This window comes from Dermacentor albipictus, chromosome 3, assembly GCF_038994185.2.
Source record: "Dermacentor albipictus isolate Rhodes 1998 colony chromosome 3, USDA_Dalb.pri_finalv2, whole genome shotgun sequence".
Taxonomy (NCBI): domain Eukaryota; kingdom Metazoa; phylum Arthropoda; class Arachnida; order Ixodida; family Ixodidae; genus Dermacentor; species Dermacentor albipictus.
In genome coordinates, this window is record NC_091823.1 from 122,412,236 (window position 1) to 122,420,743 (window position 8,508).

General features: G+C 47.9%; 2 pseudogenes; both read right to left on the bottom strand.

The window, feature by feature from the left end:
- Positions 1-2,212: 2,212 nt before the first annotated feature.
- LOC139058309 (5S ribosomal RNA) lies at positions 2,213-2,331 on the bottom strand (annotated as a pseudogene).
- Positions 2,332-7,732: 5,401 nt separating this feature from the next.
- On the bottom strand, positions 7,733-7,851 carry LOC139058298 (5S ribosomal RNA; annotated as a pseudogene).
- Positions 7,852-8,508: the final 657 nt, after the last annotated feature.

Sequence of the window (8,508 nt, forward strand, 5' to 3'; positions counted from 1 at the left end):
TCCGGGCCTGGCGACCTATTAGGGCTCAGGTTATCTATAGCACTTTCTATTTCAGCATGCGTAATGGGTGCTTCTAGAAGTGACTTCGTTTTCGCTGATAGTTGAGGCATACGAGAAAGGTAGTTTGCTCTGTATGCCTCCATATCGACTGGCTGGTATGCAGAGAGCCAACTATTTCGCATTCTTCCAATGCTCTGGCTTCGGGGTCCCTCTCAGGAACTTCCTGAGCCTCTTCTTGCCTTTCGATGTTTCAAACTCTTCGTACAACGAACACAACAGAGAGCGTCTTAGGAATAGGTCTTAGGTTCGTCTTAGGAATAAGGACGATATATGGGCTTCAGAGAAAGACGGTGGTAATCTGTTGGTAGCAAAAACTTCGTCAAACAACGCTTTCAACAGAGGCACCAACTCGTTCTTGAACGCTTTATAAAAGGCCGCGCCAAGACCATCCGGGCCTGGCGACCTATTAGGGCTCAGGTTATCTATAGCACTTTCTATTTCAGCATGCGTAATGGGTGCTTCTAGAAGTGACTTCGTTTTCGCTGATAGTTGAGGCATACGGGAAAGGTAGTTTGCTCTGTATGCCTCCATATCGACTGGCTGGTATGCAGAGAGCCAACTATTTCGCATTCTTCCAATGCTCTGGCTTCGGGGTCCCTCTCAGGAACTTCCTGAGCCTCTTCTTGCCTTTCCATGTTTCAAACTCTTCGTACAACGAACACAACAGAGAGCGTCTTAGGAATAAGTCTTAGGTTCGTCTTAGGAATAAGGACGATATATGGGCTTCAGAGAAAGACGGTGGTAATCTGTTGGTAGCAAAAACTTCGTCAAACAACGCTTTCAACAGAGGCACCAACTCGTTCTTGAACGCTTTATAAAAGGCCGCGCTAAGACCATCCGGGCCTGGCGACCTATTAGGGCTCAGGTTATCTATAGCACTTTCTATTTCAGCATGCGTAATGGGTGCTTCTAGAAGTGACTTCGTTTTCGCTGATAGTTGAGGCATACGGGAAAGGTAGTTTGCTCTGTATGCCTCCATATCGACTGGCTGGTATGCAGAGAGCCAACTATTTAGCATTCTTCCAATGCTCTTGCTTCGGGGTCCCTCTCAGGAACTTCCTGAGCCTCTTCTTGCGTTTCCATGTTTCAAACTCTTCGTACAACGAACACAACAGAGAGCGTCTTAGGAATAGGTCTTAGGTTCGTCTTAGGAATAAGGACGATATATGGGCTTCAGAGAAAGACGGTGGTAATCTGTTGGTAGCAAAAACTTCGTCAAACAACGCTTTCAACAGAGGCACCAACTCGTTCTTGAACGCTTTATAAAAGGCCGAGCCAAGACCATCCGGGCCTGGCTACCTATTAGGGCTTAGGTTATCTATAGCACTTTCTATTTCAGCATGCGTAATCGGTGCTTCTAGAAGTGACTTCGTTTTCGCTGATAGTTGAGGCATACGGGAAAGGTAGTTTGCTCTGTATGCCTCCATATCGACTGGCTGGTATGCAGAGAGCCAACTATTTCGCATTCTTCCAATGCTCTGGCTTCGGGGTCCCTCTCAGGAACTTCCTGAGCCTCTTCTTGCCTTTCCATGTTTCAAACTCTTCGTACAACGAACACAACAGACAGCGTGACACACGGGTCTCAGCATGGTATGGCCGATGGCGATAAACGAAGGTTTGCGATGTTGCCTGTATCTTAAAATGAGCATGGCTCTCTACAGCTACAACGAATAGTCTTTACGGGTTACGGAAACGTCTCATTACGTGGTTTCAATTTGTTGATCTGCGCTAGAAAAGAGAAAATTGCGTGTGCGAGTTGTGCAGAGGAGAGTGGACGTAACACGTTGTGTGTGCTTTTCCGCGGCTTGCACATGTGGCTTGGAATGTGCTGCCGTCTATGTGATGTTATCAACCTGCATGCATGTAATAGCGATGCAGTTAGCAGTTTATGCGAATAATTTGCGCGATTAGTGACACTTCTTGTCGCCATATTACTCCGCGCAATATCATTCCACGTCCTTCATGTTGCTTTAATTTGTGCGCGCGAAGCTCACGTTGACGTTGACGCACGAGATGCTACGGATGATGAGTGTTTATATTTTGCCAACGCGTCCACTCACCACAGCTTTACTGCTACATGCGCAACATGCCGACTAAAATAATAATAAGAAGAAAAAAAAGAAGTACAGGCAAAAAAATTTAAAAAGAAAGGTGCCATCAGCACTCGGTGTTCCCAGGTGGTCTCCCTCACAAGTACTGACCGAGCCCAATGCTGCTTAGCTTCGGGCATCGGACGAGAACCGGCGTATTCAGCATGGTATGGCCGATTTTTTTTTATTTATTGCCGGTTTTCGACATTATTCAGACGAGACAGCACACGCTTACGTATCACAAATTCCAACCATTAAAGGAGGAAAAAAACGGAACGTGCGTAAGGAAAGAAACCGCACAATAGAGCCGTCTGTCCATATTGGACTGGCTTTGTCAAACTAAAATTCCTTCGTGGCTGTCAGGGGTTCTAGCCTGGACAGCCATTCCGGTACACATTATTCTATTTTCTGCATTTCAATAAATCGCGACATACATTCTTTGAAGTAAGCACGAGCTGGCCTAGCGTCAGGATCGCAATGGAACCCTGCCATACGAGCCCGCCATATACACTGTAGAGCATTCAACAGAACAAAGTCATACGGAACCCCGTCGCCACCTTTAATGGCCAGATACCTGATACCTTCGGGGTCCACCGGTAGCTCTTTTTTCAGGGTTCGCTTTAAGACGTCCCAGAAGAAAACTGCCGCCCAGCAATGTAGGAAAACGTGATCTATATTTTCGGGCTTCTTGCATATCAAGCAGTGCAACCCCCAAGGTAGGAGACAACCCCGTTCCGCCAGAAACGTCTTCACGGAGAGCGTTCCTGTGTGTAGCTTAATAAAGGAGGTCTTTACCCCTGGTGGCCCCTGCATGTGTTTTACTCTTTTAAGTACATCCTGTCCTGGCCCTCCACGGTATATGGTCCTGTATAAGGGCACTGGGAAAACAATGTCGTATACATCTCTATACAATGTTTTCCTTTTCACTTCACAAAGGTAATCATTAGTTAAACGAACAGAAAGGAAGTGTACACTGTCGACCACTTCCTTGAAATAACCACGCAGAATTCCCGTCATGCTTGCCGTGCTAGCAACAGGTGCCGGCAAAGCGTTACTCAACCTTAGCTGACATACGGTGCGCTGAAAAGGATCGCGAACATCGCGAAAAAACAAAAATCGGTTTACAACTTGACGAACAAAAAGATGCGCCAGGCCCACACCCCCCATCCTTCACTCTTCTGAACAAATTTGTTCGGCTGCACCTTTCCCGTGTTGATCCCCAGAAGAAAGTTGCGAACACTCTGTGCAGCTTTTGCACATTTACTCTAGAACAATACAGCGTTAGCAAGACTGTAAAATAACTTAGTAATAAAAAACACGTTACAAACTGTCGCTCTTGCAAAAATGGACAGGTTAGTACCTTTCCATTTGTCTACTTTTTCTTTCAGTTCTTTGGTTTGGTTCCTACAGTATTCCTCGCTGCTATTATACCTGTCGAGGGGAACACCGAGATACCTGGTCGGAGTTTTCACCCAGTTCACGTTCGCGAAATAGTCGGGTGCATAAAACCAGTCCCCGTGCCACAGCCCTAGCGATTTGCCCCAGTTTACTCTGCTACCCGTTACGGCACACAAATGCTTTACTACAGATATTGTTTCCGTTACACTCGGTTTGTCTGTGCAACACACTGCAATGTCATCTGCATATGCAAGCAACTTCACTTCTGTCGCTGCCAATCTGAAACCCCGTATTCCGTCATTTTCTATAATTGCTACACACATTGCTTCTACGTAGATAGCAAATAACAGCGGACTGAAGGGGCAGCCTTGGCGCACTGAACGCATGATGTTAATGGGGGCCCCCAGAGACTTGTTAACAATTATTCTTGTTGTGCAGTTCTGGTACGCCAAGGCCACGCCCTCAGTGATGATGGAACCGACATTAACATAATCTAAGATGGCAAGCAAAATAACGTGAGCGACACAATCGAACGCTTTTTCTACGTCGAGCTGAAATACTGCAACACCGCCACTGGAGACGTCACAGCACTCGAGCACACATCGCATCTTATGGATGTTAGAAAAAATAGTTCGCCCTTTGATGCCACAAGTTTGATGGTCTGCGACTATTTCCTTGATGACGCCTTGAAGCCTGCTAGCTAAAACCTTCATAAATATTTTATAATCAACGTTTGTTAGTGAAATCGGTCTGTAGCATGACACGAATCTGAGTTTGTCTATTTGATCGCTCTTCGGTATTAGAATGGTGTATGTTTTTCCAAAGGAAGGTGGTAATAGTTTCTTTTCGTATGCGTCATTAAATACATGTGCAAGCAAAGGCGCCAGCTCTCTTTTAAAAGCTTTATATAGACCCGCGCTGAGTCCATCAGGTCCCGGTGATTTACCCAAGTTGAAATCGTCGATTGCCTTTTCGACTTCTCTCTCCATTATTTTTTCCTCTAATCGCTTTTTTACGTCATCGCTCAAACGTGGCCTGCGAGGCAGCAAACCTGCTTTAAAACCCTCAACATTCGCTTCCTGAAATGCGAAGAGCGACTGATAGTACTCAAAGAAGGCGCGCTGAATGCTATCACTGTCTTCAACGACATTGCCATTCACTAAAATTTCGTCGACATAGTTTCTTCGCCCTCACGCCTTCTCTAAATCGAGCGCTCTTTTCGTGGGTGTCTCCCCTGCTGCTAGAGCATCTGCTCGTGCTCGCACGATGGCTCCTTGATAGCGTTCCTTGACAAACAGTTCGTTTTTCTTTGACGTATCGCACATCGTCTTTGTGCGCACCAGGTTCTTTGCACTCGAGCGTTAGCAGGTGCCCAAGCAGTGTTCTTAAACCCTTTTCTTTCATTTCCTTCTCGAATTTTTTACAACTGGATCTTTCTATCGCTTTCATTTTAATCTTTTGTTTAAAACATTCCCACTTCTCGACCACTGTTCCCGCTGGATCGCATTGAACTTCATTAACCGCATACCGTACTACCTGTAGAAAGGGCTGGTCATTTAGTAACAAGGCATTCATTTTCCACATATCCCAGTTAAATACATGTCTCCTTTTCACTATACCTACGTTACATTTCACCAGGCAGTGATCTGAAAACGACACTGGTACTACACAATAACCGTGGCATCTTGGGAATGTATCCAATGAAATGTACATTCCGTCCAAACGAGCATGGCTGCTGCCCTGAAAACGTGTAAATGTCACTTGACGCCCCCCTTCCAGACATTCAAAAACATCATCAAGTTCATTTTCAATAATTAAATTTGATAACACTTCACTGCTTCGGTCACGCACACCTGCATTATTGACTCTCTCTCCAGCACTCAACACACAATTAAAGTCCCCTAACAGCATCACGCGCATATTACAACAAACATATTGTGAAAGGCTTGAAAAAGAAACGGGCGCGCTCATCTACTGAATTCGGCGCATATACGCATATGATGCGGAACTCTGAATCACCCGTAACAATATCACAAAGAACAATCCTTCCTGACTGACACGAAAAAATGCTTTGAATCTGCAGTCCAGGCAGCTTCTTCACAAGAAGAACGCACCCTCCAGCCGTGCCTACCGCATGGCTAACCACCGCAAAATACCTAGTCGTGAAACGTCGCACCATGCTCCCGGTCTCCTCCTCTCCTTCAACCTTAGTTTCCTGGACGGCTAGTACGTCTATGTCGTGGTCAGTGACCAACCGTAGGACCTGACTTTGCCTACGACAAGCCGCCAGCCCTCTAACGTTTATTGTGGCAAACCTAAGGGACGGTATTTGAGCCATCTTGATCTGAAAGAAAAGTAGGCCTGGAGCATGGTGCTTACCGTTCACGACTAGCCCTCGGCTAGCCGCCTCCGGGACCTCCCGGCTTGTTGGTGTCCTTAGACGTGGCTGGCCGCTTTGTCGGCAGGCTTCTTTTCAGGCGGTACATTGGGCTTTGGCTTGTAGGCCATCCGCCTCCCATGAGTCGTCTTCGTCGGCGGTCCCTCACTGTTGCTGCTTGCCCGATCCTCATGGTCCTTCGTCTGGTCGTGGGTGCGCTTGACGGAGGCAGCAAGAGCCCCAGTACGGTCGTCGTCGGTGACGCCCTCGTCCTGCTGCATAGCGGTCGCGTCGTCAGGTGCGTCTTCACTGACGCTTCCCGTCGCCTGCCCCTCAGTCGTAGCGACCTGTTCCGCCTCCAGAATCGTCGTCCCACTACTTGTCGCTGTCGACACCATGTCACCGGTTCCTTCAGCTGCGTCCTCCGCCTCGGCCACCTCCATGAGGTACTCTGCCGCAACATCATTCGCTGGAGGGCCTGTCACAGCGGCATAGGACTTCACGCATTCAGCGTCGACGTCGCCGAAACGTCTGCACCGGGTACAACGTGGGACTCTGCACTCACGGCGGACGTGTCCCGTGCCGTGGCAGCGCAGGCACAGCATCGGTCGACCGGGAACGACGACCAAGGCTAATTCTTCACCGACGCGGATCTGATGGGGGAGGTCTTGCACCTTCATGCTGGCCTTCAGCTTGAGAAGGACGGTCCTGATGGTTGAGGTCTTGGTTCCCATGCTTTCAACGCGCCACCGCTCCCGGCTCACCTCCTCCACCTCGCCGAAAGCCGCGAAAGCCGTCCGGACGTCCTCGTCGGCAACGCCGTAGAGCAGCCAGTGAAGCCTAAGCTTCACCTGTTGGTCCGGCGGGTCAACGATGAGACACCGTCGTCCCTTCACTTGAAGTTCCTTCAGGGCACGCAGCCTTTTCGTTGCAGTTCATCGCAGAGGGTCACTGCCCAGACGTGATTGATTTGGTAGGCCCCTATGCATACCACATCAGGCAGCAGGCCCGTCGGCAGAAGGGCATCCCTGAAATCCTCCACCTTGTAGGGCCTCGTGCGTACATCACCGTGCAAAGAGACGGTGTTAATCACCAGTGGTCCTTAGGCAGCTGCGGCAAAATAAAAGCATAATCCTTATCATCGTTGAGCCTGTTTCCGCAGCCAAACGTGGCCGCTGTCGCTGCTTCACTGGAGCCCATGATTCTGCTGACCGCTCAGCTCGGCTGCCGGACAGAATCAGCAGGGTATGGCCGATGGCGAGAAACGAAGGTTTCCGATGTTACCTGTATCTAAAGATGAGCATTGGCTCTCTACAGCTTCAACGAATAGTCTTTACGGGTTACAAAAACGTCTCATTATGTGGTTTCAATTTGTTGTTCTGCGCTAGAAAAGAGAAAATTGCGTGTGCGAGTTGTGCAGAGGAGAGTGGACGTAACACGTTGCGTGTGCTTTTCCGCGGCTTGCACGGGTGGCTTGGAATGTGCTGCCGTCTGTGTGATGTTATTAACCTGCATGCGTGTAATAGCGATGCAGTTAGCAGTTTATGCGAATAATTTTCGCGATTAGTGATACTTTTTGTCGCCGGATTACTCCGCCTAATATCATGCCACGTCCTTCATGTTGTTTTTATTTGTTCGCGCGAAGCTCACATCGACGTTGACGCACGAGATGCTGCGGATGATGAGTGTTTATATTTCACCAACGCGTCCATTCACCACAGCTTTACGCCTACATGCGCAACCCATGGGAACTAAAATAATAATAATAAAAACGAAGCACAGGCAAAAAAGAAATTAAAAAGAGAGGTGCCATCAGCACTCGGTGTTCCCAGGTGGTCTCCCTCCCAAGTATTGACCGAGCCCAATGCTGCTTAGCTTCGGGGATCGGACGAGAACCGGCGTATTCAGCATGGTATGGCCGATTTTTTTTCTTTATTGCCTGGGGTTGGTACATGGTTTCACAAGAGGCAACCCTCACCAAAACGAATACAAACGTAGAATATACATTTTCTCTATGTGCACATATTCAACCAGCATTGTGCTGGTTGAATATCAAAATTCGCGCAAATCCACCAAAGGCTCTACTCTTGGGAGCCATTCGGGTGTTTCCTATGTCGCTTTATGGAGAGCGACAAACCAGTGCATCTGTTCTCTGAAATACATTTGTGCAGGCCGCGCATCTTTATCAACATGGTATCCCGCCATTCTCGCGCGCCAAATACAGTGGAGGCCCAAGAGCATAATTAGATCAAAAGGCACCCCGTCCTCATTATCTATGCTTAAGTAACGAATGCCATACGGGTCTAGTGGAAATTCTTTCTTTATTGTCCTCTGCAATACATCCCAGAAGAACACGCCTTCCCAACAGTTTAAAGAAACATGATCTATTGTCTCTGGCTGCTTGCAAATTAAACAGTGCGTTCCCAACGGTAAATATACTCCTTTTCGCTCCAAAAACTTCTTAACTGGTAACGTTCCCGTGTGCAATTTGACAAAGAAGGTTTTGGTTCTTGGCGGGACCTGCATTTTCTTTACTCTCTTTAAAACATCGCTGCTTGGGCCTCCATCGTACAAGGACCTGTA